This window comes from Rattus norvegicus, chromosome 13, assembly GCF_021556685.1.
Source record: "Rattus norvegicus strain SHRSP/BbbUtx chromosome 13, alternate assembly SHRSP_T2T, whole genome shotgun sequence".
Taxonomy (NCBI): domain Eukaryota; kingdom Metazoa; phylum Chordata; class Mammalia; order Rodentia; family Muridae; genus Rattus; species Rattus norvegicus.
In genome coordinates this window covers 27,266,526-27,283,708 of record NC_141546.1, presented here as the reverse complement: position 1 = coordinate 27,283,708, position 17,183 = coordinate 27,266,526, and the positions used below count along the sequence as shown (strand labels likewise).

At 36.8% G+C, this 17,183-nt stretch overlaps 1 non-coding gene across 1 annotated transcript; it reads right to left on the bottom strand.

Moving 5' to 3' along the window:
- Window positions 1-11,371: 11,371 nt before the first annotated feature.
- On the bottom strand, window positions 11,372-11,478 carry LOC120096442 (U6 spliceosomal RNA). Its single transcript, XR_015636404.1, has one exon. It is a non-coding gene; the product is annotated as a U6 spliceosomal RNA (small nuclear RNA).
- Window positions 11,479-17,183: the final 5,705 nt, after the last annotated feature.

Below are 17,183 nucleotides of genomic sequence, written 5' to 3'. Positions count from 1 at the left end.
GATGGCAGCGATGTGGCATACTCAAACTTCGTTTGTTCTCTCTTCTATCCTATCTCTCCCACCTCTCAAAAACTCTGTGTCCACCCTTCTTTTCTACTGTCCAATCACAGACTCTAGCCTTGTCTTTAAAGTGTCCTCACCTGCTTATAGACAACAATCAACATAACACCCCTTCAAGTTAAAACTGCTGGAGAGATAAGAAATTCAAGACCCATACCTAAACATAATATAAGCACTATACAGCAAAACAATATCAAATTAAATGGAGAGACACTATGCCATTCAACTCAGGAACAATACAAGGATGCCTACTCTCACAGAAGATATTCAATATAGTACTCAAATTTCTATCTAACATAATAATATAACAAAAAGAGATTAATGCAATGTAAAGTAGTATAGAGGAAGGAAAGGTATAACTATTTGCAGATGATATTATAGTTTACATCAGTGACCCCCAACAATTCTACAAGGGAAATTCTACAGCTGATAAACAACCTCAGCAAAGTAGCCAGATATAAAAATGGCCAGAACAAATCAATAGCCTTTATACAAATGATAAAAGAACTGAGAAAGAAAATAGGGAAACAGCATCCATCATAATGTTCATAAAAATATAAAATTGCTGGGGGGGTTACTGTAACCAAAGAAGTAAAAGACTTGTGTGACAAGAACTTCAAGTCTCTCAAGAAAGAAATTGAAGAAGACCTCAAAAAATTGAGTGATCTTCGATACTCGTGTATTTGTAGGATTAACATAGAAAAATGGCCGTCCTACAAAAGCAATCTACAGATGCAATGCACTACCCTAAAAATTACAACATAATTCTTCAAAGACATGGAAAGACTAATTTTTAATTTCATATAATAAAACAACAACAGCAGCAACAACAACAAAACAAGATAGCAACAACAATCCTTGATAATAAAATTATTTCTGGGGAAATCAACAGCCCTGACTTCAAGCTGCACTTCAGAGAAAACATGGTATTCAAACAGAGACAGAAAGGTTGATCAATAGAATAGAATTGAAGACAAAGAAATAAAACCACACACTTATGAACACTTGATTTTTGGAAAAAGAAGTTAAAATATACAATGGGAAAAAAGAAATAATCTTCAATAAATGGTGTTTCTCTAACACCATTTAATAATAATGATATTTAATAATGGTGTTTCTCATGCATTCTGTATGAAGGAAAATGAAAATAGATCAATATTTGTCACTTTGCAAAGAAGACAAGTCCAAATGGATCAAGGACCTCAACATGAAACCAGACACATTGAATCTAATAGAAGAGAAAGTGAAAAAGAGCCTCATACTCATTGACAAAAGGGTAATTTCCTAAACAGTACCCAACGGCTCAGCATCTAAGATCAAAATTAATAAATGGGGCCTCATGAAACTGAAAAGCTTCTGTAACGGGAAGGACATAGCATAGGACAAAAAGCACGTTGTATTATAGGGCTAAAATAATAAGAGCTGTATATTAATAATATATATCTACACTATATAAATAATAATTTAACCTCCAAGATATAGAACAACCCAATCAAAAAAGGGGGTTAGAGAGCTAAAGAGAAAATTCAAAACAGTGGAATTTTGAATGGCAGAAAGCACTTAAAAATGTTCAATGTCCTTAGTGATTGTGGTCAACATGCTTAGTCATCAGGGAAATGCAAATCGAAACAATGTTAAGATTCCACCTCACACCATACAGAATGGCTAATATCAAAATGGCAGGTGACAGCAGATGCTGATAAAGATATGGAGAAAGCAGAACACTCCTCCACTGTTAGTGGGATTGCAAGCAAGAACAATCACTCTGGAAATCAGTCTGGTGGTTGTTCAAGAATTAAACATAATACTAAGGACTCAGTCATACCACTCCTGGATATACACTCAAAATATGCTCCAAGATAAAACAAGGACACATGCTCCACTATATATCTGCCTTATTTATAATAGCCAGAAGCTCTAAAGAACCCAGATATCCTTCAATAGAGGAATGGATATAAAAATTGTGGTACATTTACACAATAGACTAATACTCAGTTATTAAAGTCATGCTTTTATGAAATCCTTAGTCGAACAGATAGAACTAGGGCATATCATCCTGAGTGAAGTAACCCAATCACAAAAGAAACCTCATGGTATGCACTGACTGATAAATGCATATTAGCCCAACAACTTGGAATACACAAGGCACAACTCAGAGAGCACATGAAGCACAAGAAGAAGGAAGACCAAAGTTTGGATGATTCAGTCCTTCTTAGAAGGGGGAAAATATTCATAGGAGAAAACATAAAGACAAAGTGTGGAGAAGAGAGTGAATGAAAGGTCATCCAGGGACTGCCCCACCTGGGTATCCAGTCCATATATAGTCATCAAACTCAGACACTATCGGTGATGCCAAATGGTGCACATTGACATGAGCCTGATATAACTGTCTCCTGAGATGCTCTGCCAGAGTCTAACAAATATAGAGGCAGATACTTGCAGCCAACTTCTGTACTGAGAATGGGGTCCCCAATGTAAGAATTAGGGAAAGGACTGAAGGAGTTAAAGGCGTTTGCAATTCCATAGGAAGACAAGAATATCAACCAACCAGAACCTCTGGAGCTCCCAGGGACTAAACCAACAACTAATGAGTACACATGGGGGACCCATTGATCCAGCCACATATGTAGCAGAGGATGGCATTGTCTGGGATGAAGAGGAGGAGAAGCCCTTGGTCCTGAGAAAGCTCTTTTCTCCAGTGTAGGGGAATGCCAGGGTGTTGAGGTGGCAGTAGGTGAGTGGGAGTGGTAGCATCTTTGTAGAAGCAGTGGGAGGGGGTATAGGAGAGGGAATGAAAGGGGATAATATTTAAAATGTAAATACATAAAATATCTAATAAAAATTTTAAAACAAAGAAAATAAAAGAAATACAATCCAGACATTCTACCTTACATCAATCAGAATGGCTAAGATCAAAATTTCGGTGACAGCATATGTTGACAAGGATGAGGAAAAGAGAAGAAAATTCTTACATTGCTCCTGAGCTTGTAAACTTGTACAAGCTCTCTGGGTTTCCTCAGAAAACTGGAAATAGGTCTACCTGAAGACCAAGCTATAGCACTCTTGGGCATAGATTCAAAATTGCTCCTACCATACAAGATGGCCATGTGCTCCAATATGTTCATAGTGGCTTTATCTTTGATAGCCAGAATCTGGAAGTGACTCAGACATCACAGAAGAGATAAATAGATGCAGAAAATATGGCTAATTTACACAATGGAATACTATTTAGCTATTAAGAAAGAGGACAACATGAGTTTTACAGGCAAATGGATGGAACTAAAAAAAAAAATCATCTTGAGTGAGGTAATGCAGCCATGAAATGATATACATGGTATATATTAACTAGTAAGTGGATATTAGCCAAAATTGTTCAGAACACCCTGGGTACAATTCACAGAACTGAAGAAGGTTAACAAGTCAATGGACCCAAGTGAGGATGCTTCAATTCCAATGGGAGAAGTATGTAATCACAGAGGCAGAGTAAGGGAGAGACCTGGGTAGGAGAGGAGAGGGGGATTGGAAAGGGTGATCAGGATCAGGTATTGGTGTAGGGGAAGAACAACAGAGAAGCCTTGTGTACCAGCAAAATGAATGGAAATATATATCCTAGAATGTACCAGTGACTTAGGAGGTGAAAGATTCTCAGGATTCAAAGCAAGGGGCCTGGATGAAATGCCCAACAGTAGGGGGGGGGGAACTTGTACAGTCCAACTCCAGTGGAAACACAGGGCATCAAGTGCAGGGATGGGGTTGACATCCCATAGTCAAAAACTCTGAACCAGAGTTTTTCCTGTATAAAACAACTGCAGATATAAAAATGGAGAAGAGACCAAGGAAATGAGGTCATGTGACCAGCCCAGCTTGGGATTCATGTCATGGGAAGGCACCAAGGCCTGACACTATTACTGGTACTATCGTTGGGCTTAGAAACAGCAGCCTAACATAACTGTCCTCTGAGTGGACAGGCAACTGAGACAAGGACAGATACTTACACCCAGTCAGTGGACTGAAGTTGGGGACTCCTGTGGGTGAGGCTGGAAGAAAAAGAGGAGTATGACCCCACCGGATGAACAACAGTCTCAACTAACCCAGACCCATGATATCCCCCAGACACTGAGCCACCAACCAGACAACATATACTAGCTGGTCTGAGGCCCCGAGGCGTATGGAGTAGAGGACTGTCTGGTCTGGCCACAGTGGAAGAAAAGGAGACTAACCCTCATGGGACTTGAGGCCCTAGGGAGTGAGGAAGCCCTGCAAGGTGGTAGGGATAGGGGTATGGAACATCCTCTTGGAGACAAGCAATAGGAGGAATGGAATGAGGAACTTTGAGAGGGCGGACCAAGAGAGGGGTAAAGACGGAACTGTAAAAAAATAAAAGTAACACACCACGCACACACACACACACACACACACACACACACACACACAACCACCATAATTACACCAGAGAATAATTTCAAGAATCGTGTTTCTTTTCCTCTGTAAAGACTGCTATACTCTTTTTCAGGTGCTCAAAACTGCTTAAACTTATGTCACTAAAGTTTTGTGTTCTTGTACAGAACTACATGGTATGGGTACTATAGAATAGGTAGTTCTGCTTTCCTTAGATTCTTTAAGGATAATCACTGTCTTTAAATGCACATGTGGATTATTCGACACTGTATTGCAGTCATTTTGAGTAGTTTTTATTATCCACTGATGTGCTTGTATTTTAAATGACAATTTTATGTAAATGTGTTTCTAGAAATGATATAAGTAATGTAAATTCAATTAATGTGGGTTTATGTCATAGAAATGTTTTCACTAAAATTCTCTCTCCCTCTCGCTCCCTCTCTCTCTCTCTCTTTCTCTTGCGCATGTGTGCACACATGCAAGCACGCACACACGCACTCACTGACAGCTAGACTTTTCTGTCACAGTGTGTTTGTATCCTAGTGTAATTCATTTTAATGCTTGATAAACTGAAAGTTTCCATTTATGAATTACTACTGACCAAAATGCATTTTCTATTTGAATAATATTTAGCAATTCCAAATATATCAAAATTCTATTTTTTAGAGTATGTAGATAGTTCTAGAATGCCATGGCTGGAGCAATTATAGCTAATAACTAATTGTTCAGTGGGAGATGAATTTTAATTGATACATTAACAAGCAAACTCTAAAATTCATGGGTATGGGACTATTACTGAAGAAGGTAAAGAAAGGATTGAACAGCAATATTAGGATCTGTGCTGACAGATTATATCTTCTATGCATGAAAGAGAAGCCACACATGTGAAATATCAAGGACCTGCTATCCTAAACAATATTTGTACAGTGATAACGATATGTCAGTTTAGTGGGGAGATCTTATCATGCATCCTTCCTGGTTGAAGAGGTATACGCAATTAATGAGTTCTGAAAAAGTGAGACCCAGTCTTTTTCAGAGACCAGAATCCTGAGAGGTGATGTTGTATGAATCAGTTAACCATAAACATATATATGTATGCACAACATTAAATTAAATCAGAAACATCTATTTATAAAATTATATGCATATTTGTAAGATGAATATTTGAAGAAGAGACCATGAACTTGAAAGGGAGTTGAGGGGGGTGGGCATAAGAAGAATTGGATAAAAAAGTAGCTGGAAAGATAGTGTAACTATGGTACACACATATAAAAAATATAAAATGTCAGCAAAAATACTGTCAACCAACCATGATGTAAATGACAGGTATGAACCCTGTTTTCTCCATGAAGAATCTCAGGAGCCAGTCCTATCATCTAATATTCAAATTTTCCAGGTTTCTGAAATAAGTCAATCTGTGAAACAAAATTCTCATTTATCATCACTACTTTCAACACAGAAACTGGAGGCTAGATTGTCCTCTCTACTATCTAAAACTTAGTATTCGTATAGAAGAGATGGGTTAAGACACCTCAGTTATGCCTATTTAGGCATCTCCTCTGTCATTATCTCTGAGAAATTCCCAGTATACTTGATTATGTATTGTATTATGCATGTATATTAATTATATATACCTGGGCAGGAGAGAAATGAGAAATATATCTAAAATTTTGTACATATATTATATATGTATATATATGTATATATGTGTATATATACATATATGTATAGTGTGTGTGTGTGTGTGTGTGTGTGTGTGTGTGCACGCCTGCCAAATATATTCTCACAAGTGTGTACATGTGGTAGCCAGAGGCTAACTTGCCTCTATTGTCTATTCTGCCATTTGGTTATGGGGACAAGAACTCTGGTCTCAGTGCTTTTTGCATGTTTGAAGCATTTCATCCAGCCATGAAACAGTTATTAATAGCTTCCTTTTAGAAATAGAGCCAAGAGCTCGAATTTTCACACACCTTGGATCTATTTTTGTTGGGCTAGATACTAATTGTGTATCTAGTCCAACAAAATTGACAAATTCCTTGTGAATTGGCCTCATTCCCTATAAAAATCAGTCAGTAATGGGACCTGTTCCAGAACAATGAGGATTTAATTCAACAATCCTTTTTATTATGCATGCATTCTCTAGAATGAAAATAAACTAATTTTTATTAATCTTTTTTTTTTATTTTTTATTATCTTGAGTATTTCTTATATACATTTCAAGTGTTATTCCCTTTCCCGGTTTCCGGACAGACATCACCCTCCCCCCTCCCCTTCCTTGTGGGTGTTCCCCTCCCAAACCTCCCCCCATTGCCACCCTCCCCGCATAGTCTAGTTCACTGGGGGTTCAGTCTTAGCAGGACCCAGGGCTTCCCCTTCCACTGGTGCTCTTACTAGGATATTCATTGCTACCTATGGGGACAGAGTCCAGGGTCAGTCCATGTATAGTCTTTAGGTAGTGGCTTAGTCCCTGGAAGCTCTGGTTGCTTGACATTGTTGTACTTTTGGGGTCTCGAGCACCTTCAAGCTCTTCCAGTTCTTTCTCTGATTCCTTCAACGGGGGACCTATTCTCAGTTCAGTGGTTTGCTGCTGGCATTCGCCTCTGTATTTGCTGTATTCTGGCTGTGTCTCTCAGGAGCGATCTACATCCAGCTCCTGTCGGTCTGCACTTCTTTGCTTCATCCATCTTGTCTAATTGGGTGGCTGTATATGTATGGGCCACCTGTGGGGCAGGCTCTGAATGGGTGTTCCTTCAGTCTCTGTTTTAATCTTTGCCTCTCCCTTCCCTGCCAAGGGTATTCTTTTTCCTCATTTAAAGAAGGAGTGAAGCATTCACATTTTGATCATCCGTCTTGAGTTTCCTTTGTTCTAGGCATCTAGGGGAATTCAAGCATTTGGGCTAATAGCCACTTATCAATGAGTGCATACCATGTATGTCTTTCTGTGATTGGGTTAGCTCACTCAGGATGATATTTTCCAGTTCCAACCATTTGCCTACGAATTTCATAAACTCGTTGTTTTTGATAGCTGAGTAATATTCCATTGTGTAGATGTACCACATTTTCTGTATCCATTCCTCTGTTGAAGGGCATCTGGGTTCTTTCCAGTTTCTGGCTATTATAAATAAGGCTGCGATGAACATAGTGGAGCACGTGTCTCTTTTATATGTTGAGGCATCTTTTGGGTATATGCCCAAGAGAGGTATGGCTGGATCCTCAGGCAGTTCAATGTCCAATTTTCTGAGGAACCTCCAGACTGATTTCCAGAATGGTTTTACCAGTCTGCAATCCCACCAACAATGGAGGAGTGTTCCTCTTTCTCCACATCCTCGCCAGCATCTGCTGTCACCTGAGTTTTTGATCTTAGCCATTCTCACTGGTGTGAGGTGAAATCTCAGGGTTGTTTTGATTTGCATTTCCCTTATGACTAAAGATGTTGAACATTTCTTTAGGTGTTTCTCAGCCATTCGGCATTCCTCAGCTGTGAATTCTTTGTTCAGCTCTGAACCCCATTTTTTAATAGGGTTATTTGTTTCCCTGCGGTCTAACTTCTTGAGTTCTTTGTATATTTTGGATATAAGGCCTCTATCTGTTGTAGGATTGGTAAAGATCTTTTCCCAATCTGTTGGTTGTCGTTTTGTCCTAACCAAAGTGTCCTTTGCCTTACAGAAGCTTTGCAGTTTTATGAGATCCCATTTGTCGATTCTTGATCTTAGAGCATAAGCCATTGGTGTTTTGTTCAGGAAATTTTTTCCAGTGCCCATGTGTTCCAGATGCTTCCCTAGGTTTTCTTCTATTAGTTTGAGTGTGTCTGGTTTGATGTGGAGGTCCTTGATCCACTTGGACTTAAGCTTTGTACAGGGTGATAAGCATGGATCGATCTGCATTCTTCTACATGTTGCCCTCCAGTTGAACCAGCACCATTTGCTGAAAATGCTATCTTTTTTCCATTGGATGGTTTTGGCTCCTTTGTCAAAAATCAAGTGACCATAGGTGTGTGGGTTCATTTCTGGGTCTTCAATTCTATTCCATTGGTCTATCTGTCTGTCTCTGTACCAATACCATGCAGTTTTTATCACTATTGCTCTGTAATACTGCTTGAGTTCAGGGATAGTGATTCCCCCTGAAGTCCTCTTATTGTTGAGGATAGCTTTAGCTATCCTGGGTTTTTTGTTATTCCAGATGAATTTGCAAATTGTTCTGTCTAACTCTTTGAAGAATTGGATTGGTATTTTGATGGGGATTGCATTGAATCTGTAGATTGCTTTTGGTAAAATGGCCATTTTTACTATATTAATCCTGCCAATCCATGAGCATGGGAGATCTTTCCATCTTCTGAGGTCTTCTTCAATTTTTTTCCTCAGTGTCTTGAAGTTCTTATTGTACAGATCTTTTACTTGCTTGGTTAAAGTCACACCGAGGTACTTTATATTATTTTGGTCTATTATGAAGGGTGTCGTTTCCCTAATTTCTTTCTCTGCTTGTTTCTCTTTTGTATAGAGGAAGGCAACTGATTTATTTGAGTTAATTTTATACCCAGCCACTTTGCTGAAGTTGTTTATCAGCTTTAGTAGTTCTCTGGTGGAACTTTTGGGATCACTTAAATATACTATCATGTCGTCTGCAAATAGTGATATTTTGACCTCTTCTTTTCCGATCTGTATCCCCTTGATCTCCTTTTGTTGTCTGATTGCTCTGGCTAGAACTTCAAGAACTATATTGAATAAGTAGGGAGAGAGTGGGCAGCCTTGTCTAGTCCCTGATTTTAGTGGGATTGCTTCAAGTTTCTCTCCATTTAGTTTAATGTTAGCAACTGGTTTGCTGTATATGGCTTTTACTATGTTTAGGTATGGGCCTTGAATACCTATTTTTTCCAGATCTTTTATCATGAAGGGGTGTTGAATTTTGTCAAATGCTTTCTCAGCATCTAATGAAATGATCATGTGGTTCTGTTCTTTCAGTTTGTTTATATGATGGATCACGTTGATGGTTTTCCTTATATTAAACCATCCCTGCATGCCTGGGATGAAGCCTACTTGATCATGGTGGATGATTGTTTTGATGTGTTCTTGAATTCGGTTTGCCAGAATTTTATTGAGTATTTTTGCGTCGATATTCATAAGGGAAATTGGTCTGAAGTTCTCTTTCTTTGTTGGGTCTTTGTGTGGTTTAGGTATAAGAGTAATTGTGGCTTCATAGAAGGAATTCGGTAGGGCTCCATCTGTTTCAATTTTGTGGAATAGTTTGGATAATATTGGTATAAGGTCTTCTATGAAGTTTTGATAGAATTCTGCACTAAACCCGTCTGGACCTGGGCTCTTTTTGGTTGAGAGACCTTTAATGACTGCTTCTATTTCCTTAGGAGTTATGGGGTTGTTTAACTGGTTTATCTGTTCCTGATTTAACTTCGATACCTGGTATCTGTCTAGGAAATTGTCCATTTCCTGAAGATTTTCAAGTTTTGTTGAATATAGGTTTTTATAGTAAGATCTGATGATTTTTTGAATTTCCTCTGAATCTGTAGTTATGTCTCCCTTTTCATTTCTGATTTTGTTAATTTGGACGCACTCTCTGTGTCCTCTCGTTAGTCTGGCTAAGGGTTTATCTATCTTGTTGATTTTCTTAAAGAACCAACTTTTGGTTCTGTTGATTCTTTCTATGGTCCTTTTTGTTTCTACTTGGTTGATTTCAGCTCTGAGTTTGATTATTTCCTGCCTTCTACTCCTCCCTGGGTGTATTTGCTTCTTTTTGTTCTAGAGCTTTTAGGTGTGCTGTCAAGCTGCTGTCATATGCTCTTTCCTGTTTCTTTCTGCAGGCACTCAGCGCTATGAGTTTTCCTCTTAGCACAGCTTTCATTGTGTCCCATAAGTTTGGGTATGTTGTACCTTCATTTTCATTAAATTCTAAAAAGTTTTTAATTTCTTTCTTTATTTCTTCCTTGACCAGGTTATCATTGAGTAGAGCATTGTTCAATTTCCACGTATATGTGGGCATTCTTCCCTTATTGTTATTGAAGACCAGTTTTAGGCCGTGGTGGTTCGATAGCACGCATGGGATTATTTCTATCTTTCTGTACCTGTTGAGGCCCGTTTTTTGACCAATTATATGGTCAATTTTGGAGAAAGTACCATGAGGAGCTGAGAAGAAGGTATATCCTTTTGCTTTAGGATAGAATGTTCTATAAATATCCGTTTAGTCCATTTGGCTCATGACTTTTCTTAGTCTGTCTACATCTCTGTTTAATTTCTGTTTCCATGATCTGTCCATTGATGAGAGTGGGGTGTTGAAATCTCCCACTATTATTGTGTGAGGTGCAATGTGTGTTTTGAGCTTTAGTAAGGTTTCTTTTACATATGTAGGTACCCTTGTATTTGGGGCATAGATATTTAGGATTGAGAGTTCATCTTGGTGGATTTTTCCTTTGATGAATATAAAGTGTCCTTCCTTATCTTTTTTGATGACTTTTAGTTGAAAATTGATTTTATTTGATATTAGAATGGCTACTCCAGCTTGCTTCTTCTGACCATTTGCTTGGAAAATTGTTTTCCAGCCTTTCACTCTGAGGTAATGTCTGTCTTTGTCTCTGAGGTGTGTTTCCTGTAGGCAGCAGAATGCAGGGTCCTCGTTGCGTATCCAGTTTGTTAATCTATGTCTTTTTATTGGGGAGTTGAGGCCATTGATATTGAGAGATATTAAGGAATAGTGATTATTGCTTCCCGTTATATTCATATTTGGAAGTGAGGTTATGTTTGTGTGCTTTCATTCTCTTTGTTTTGTTGCCAAGATGATTAGTTTCTTGCTTCTAGGGTATAGCTTGCCTCCTTATATTGGGCTTTACCCTTTATTATCCTTTGTAGTGCTGGACTTGTAGAAAGATATTGTGTAAATTTGGTTTTGTCATGGAATATCTTGGTTTAAAAATATGGAACGCTTCACGAATTTGCGTGTCATCCTTGCGCAGGGGCCATGCTAATCTTCTCTGTATCGTTCCAATTTTAGTATATGTGCTGCCGAAGCGAGCACTTTTTATTAATCTTATACAACAAATTAGTATTTAAAATAGTTATTTCCATAGGTCATCACTACTAATAGATTTGTTCTTAGGAAGAAAATGTGTATTGTAGATAAATATAAATACGTATTTGGTCTGTTTCATACCTTCTGTTTGAAAATTCACAGAAGGATAAGACATAATTCCTTTCCTCAATAATCTCAAGGCCTAGTTGTAGGAAAGACATGTTAGTAAACACACATGCTGTATGATATATTGCAAGCAGATAAGTTTTACTGATGTTGTATACAAATAATGGATAGTAGCACCAACTGTGCAGGAAATAATTGGGAAAATGTATCTAAAAAATCATAAAATAAGGTGTTGTATATTGAAGATACTAAAAATACAAGCTGAAAGCAAAATATATGAGTTAGTCTCCTTAAAACCTTTGCTTTTGTGTCCACTAAAGTTGGTTACAACAACTTTCTGATGAATGAAAAAGAAGTAATGCACTCAGGAAATATTTCTCACTCAAGTGGTGCTAAAGATTAATAAGATCTTGTAAAATGCTGTGCTGAGAGTTTTGCCAAGCTGTGTTTCCCAATAAGCAGCAAATTCAAGAAGTAGGACATATGTATGCATCAAAATGATGGCAATACAGTTGTTGTCCTTCCAAAATTAAACCTCAACAGAAGCGACAATGCTGCACTTCCCCAAGTTAAAGTTCCTGTAGTCATTACTGACAGTATCAAGCCTGATAAGGCATACTGAAGTATGATTGGGAGCTTGAAGCAAATTGCATTACAAAAAAAGATGAGTAAGATGAACACTTCCAACAAAGATTTTAATCATTATTGTAATTTCAGAATTAATTCTTCCTGAAAATAAATGGTTCAGTTTGTTGAAAATGTGAAAATTTGCTCAATAGCTTCATGTTTATCATCCTCCCGTTATGACCTGAGGATTTCTTCAAATTCTCTTTTACAAATTACAAATTTACAGAATGCTGTTTCTCTCATTTTCACCCAAGTTTGTTCTTGACATTTGAACTTTATTAACTTGCAGTTTCATTTTTAAATTACAGGTTGCCTTGCTTTTTATTAAATCACAAAGCAAATAATACAACACTCATCAATTAGGTGTTCATGGGCAATCTATTTCACATAAGAAGGTGTTGTGCTAGAGGTAGTAATTCATTTTAAAAGATGTACTTCTTCCTAGAAAAGAAAATGGGATGAAGATAATTTTTGGGGTGTCTTTGGAAAGTATCTGTCATGGCATGTCACCTTTAATAACCACAATTTTTTTGACAGAAAAAAAAGCCTGAATTGTAATGGTGAAGATCCTCAGGTAAAAGAGTAGTTTTCACTCAGAGAGAACCATTTATAGATAAGGACACAGGCTTGATAAACTGAAGTTTCCAGATTTCCCTGTGTCCCTTGCACATCTAAATATGCCCTGCATAGCACTGCCAAATGCTTCTGGTCATATATTATTCTGCTGCCTTCCTCTGATGATATGTTACTGTGATAAATCATCGCCACATATGGCTGCTCTGATGAGCTGTAACTTCAGTACACCATTGAAGCTGTCATGCTCATGATACATGAGGAAAGCATACTGATGATGGTTTACGCAAAAGATGGTGCTGCCTAGGGAACAAAAGGGTTAGAAGAAGATTCAACATAATTACCCAATAAAAGTCAGCCTGCACACAGCAAGCTAGAAAAGCGGACATGGGTACAGTAAATCACATCCCCTCAGTGTGTGACATTTCTGGTTCTACTGACATAAGCCATCTTAGCTAGCTGTAGATTGATCTATTATAGGAACTGTTATAGAAACAAATGCTTAAAAGGGTAAAATTAAGTTTTGCTTAAGACTCAGGGGTATAGATTATTCTGAAAAATCTGGTTTGGTGTGGGGGTAATTTTTTTAAAGTTGTTAGCTGGTACTGAAACTTTTATAATATGAAGAATAATAAAGACAAAATACTACTTGTAATAACCATGAAAAATGTTCCTCCAAAAAATATGTGTCTGAGCTAAGTCAGGGATTACTTCAGATGTACCTTAGCACATTACAATGAGATATTTACATGGCTAAAAGACCACCTTTAAACTGCTAGGAAAACATTAACACATTTATTTAGTTACACATTAGTTTCATGATCCTCATTATTGGCCTAATATTTAGATGCCAAAATCTTAGGAAAAAAAGTATTGTGATCAATTTTTCAGAGAGTTCAAAGATGGATTCTTTCCTTGTCTAATTCCTTCTGTGAATTTGTTCCTAAATAAATGTGCTAATCTGAGATGTACTCCATAAACATTTACCACTTTATAATATGAGTTCTTTGCCATGATGTAAATATTGATGAACACAATAAGATATGCTAGATATCTTTGTTACTATTATAAAATACCATGACCAAGACATCTTACATTAGAAACAAGCTATTTATAGTTACAGAAACCTGATATGTACGACTCCTGAGAGGCTATTCCAGAGCCTTATTGATACACATTAATGTGCTTGCAGCTAACCCTCAGACTGAGCTGTGGATCCCCCATGAAGAAGTTAGAGAAAGAACTGAAAGGACTGAAGTAGTTTGCAACCCCATAGGAATAACAACAATATCAACTCAGCAGACCCCCCAGAGCTCCCAGGGACTAAACCTACTAAAGTGTACACGTGTAAACCCATGGCTCTAGCAGCATAAGAAGCAGAGGATGGCACTGTCTGGCTTTAATAGGAGGAGAAATCCTTAATCCTGTGAAACCTCTTTTCCCCAGTGTAGGGAAATGCCAGGGGGTTGAGGTTGGAGTGGTTTGTTGAGAAGGGGTGCATCCTCACAGAATCAGGGAGAGTGGGGATGGGAACTAGAAAAGGGGGAAAATATTTGAAATGTAAAAACATCAACTATCCAATAAAAAGAATATATTGTATGAAACTGTTTTTAATTAGAATGTTAAAAATTATATTGGCAGCTGAAAAGAATCTATTTTCATGATAAGAAAAACCACAGTGTGTCTTTTGTGACATGTCATGGGAAATGTCATGTTTTCAGAAAAGTGCCATTTCAAACATTTGCATGGCTTATCCACATAGTGTTTAATAATTCAAAAGAAGGAAGCATTAATAAAAATAACCCCAATCAGGTACAGACACCTCAAATACTGAGTGGTCTGTGATCATTTTATTTATCCAAATTAATAGACAACTAATTATTTTTTCCAGAATTAGGGAAAAACAAAGGGTATAAACAGAAAACATAAAAGTGATGGTACAATGATTACAGGTGCTATGGTGTGACCGTGGTTGTATTTCAACACAGGCAATAATAATAAACCGTCACTTACTGTAACACTCAACACGGAAATGATTTGATGCTTACTGGTTTATCAATCTAAAAATAAAATCTGGAAATTGTTTAATTTTAACTTCACTTCTGAAATTTTAGAAGTTACTTGGTTGAAGATGTTAGGGTAGAAAAATCACGTATTTATAAAGTTCAAATTTAACAAAATGGCAGATTTTTTTCAGCATTACTACCATTTAAGCCCATCCTAGTTTGCTTGAGAAGAGCTGGCTATTGATTTATTCTGTATCATCTTTATCTGACTTCACTTTCATTTTCCATATAATTATTCTTTTTATAAGTATCATAACCATCCAATAAAGCAAGTCCAAGAAAATGAAGTATAATTTATGTAACAGATATACTTCCTCCTAACTCCTAGAGTAGTTTTCCTTGCAGAACTAGAGTGCGATACTGCAGCAATTTTTAAGCACACAAAAAGGTATTTCTGACACATTTACACTTTTAACACTTTCAAGGAAGTCTTAATTAAGATTTATTTTTTATCATCACACAGTGGACCTTTAGTACACATTATCCACTGAAAATCTCAAAAAAAAATGTTGCAAATGTGTTTTGCCTATGTTTGAAGGTAATGCTAGCTTGAAAAGCAGTTTCAAATATCACCTATCCATCACTCTGCTGCATCAAATAGGATTTATAAATAGAATAATAATTAGATTATTATTCCTCCACATGGCAGTTTTGCTCCACACTCATATAGAAAGTCTGCATAAAGATCTCAAACATTTCTTCTTGAGCTAATTTCTTTATAAATCACAATTACTTAATCATTACTAATATATTTCAGGTCATTTTTTAAAACACAGAAAATAGGAGCCAGTGAATAAGACACAAGCAGAAAGAGACATAAAAGTTATGCTAAGCAATCCTGTATTTGACATAAAGTCAAAAGGGAAAATAGGCACACATAGAGAGTGGTGATCTATATAAGAGCAGTCCATACAGAGAATCTTGGTTATACAAAATAAAGACACTATATCAAATGTCAGGAAACTTAGTTACAGCACTAATTCTAAATGACTTGTAAGATACTTCCTTTTTTGACACATTCTATTATTAAAAATTAGGAGAGATTGTGAGACCTAATATTTCTTCTAAAACTACTTGTCTTTGATAGAGGAACATTTTGATAAGAAATGTACAGCTTCAGCACATAGAGTTAAATGTGGACATCTGTCTGGCAGTATGGAGATTAAACTTCTCCAGGCAAAAGGAGTGAGCCAGTAATAGCTGCAATGTAATCTCATCTGCAGGATGCTACCCTTTGAAGGGAATAAGACAAAAGAACCATTTGATAGATAGTCTGCAACTTGTTAGTCATAATAGCTATGTGTGCAAATCTATTGCTTTGTGTCTACCCCTGTACATTCTTAGTGTTCCTTCCACGATAATGTGAACATGCATTTACAATTATCTTTAGATTATGAATGGATTTATGTTTTCTTTTACTATTTTGTTGTTAGCAAATATTAACTAATTCTACCACACAGTGAATAGTTCACTATACTCAAACTGAATCTTGAGAAAGTATTTTATTATTATGCTGCTTTACTGTAACACATACACTCTCACACACACACAGAGAGAGAGAGAGAGAGAGAGAGAGAGAGAGAGAGAGATCAGCATCACAAAACTTTTGACAGAATAACACTGTAATATGGAAAGATTAAATATAGGCATTTCCTGTCCTACATTTCTTTGTAACCACATTCCTTTGTCACCCTGCACTTTGCTAACACCCAAGGCAATTTACTAGCAACTTGCCAAAGAGATTGAATTAGGTAAATTTTTTTGTTTTTGTTAGTTTTGATTATTGAAAATGGTTTGTTTCTCATATAATATATTCTGATGATGATTTTCCCCATTTACATGTCCCAATTCCAACCCATTCCCAAATCCATCATAATCTATCACATTTCTGTTTTTATTAAAAATAAACTTCTAAGGAAGAATAATTAAATAAAATGAGATAAAACAAAACCAAGCATGTCTGAATAGGACAAAACACACAACCAAGGAAAAAAACAGTCCAAGATAACACACAAGAACACTGGTGCAGAGTCTTACTCATTTCCACATTCAGGAATCCTATAAAATCAAAACAAAACAAAAACAAACAAATAAACAAGACCACACAAAACCAGAAGCCATATTCCCAAAGTACCTGTGTGGTTGAAATGAGAGAAAAATAAACAAACATAAATAATAAATAAACATTGTAAATGATATAAATAAATAAATAAATAAGCAAGCAAGCCAGCCACCCTGGCATGACATTGTAGGAAGAAATTTTCAAATATGCCATTGGATATGTTTTCTGTGAGACATGTGCTGCTGGACATGAAGCCT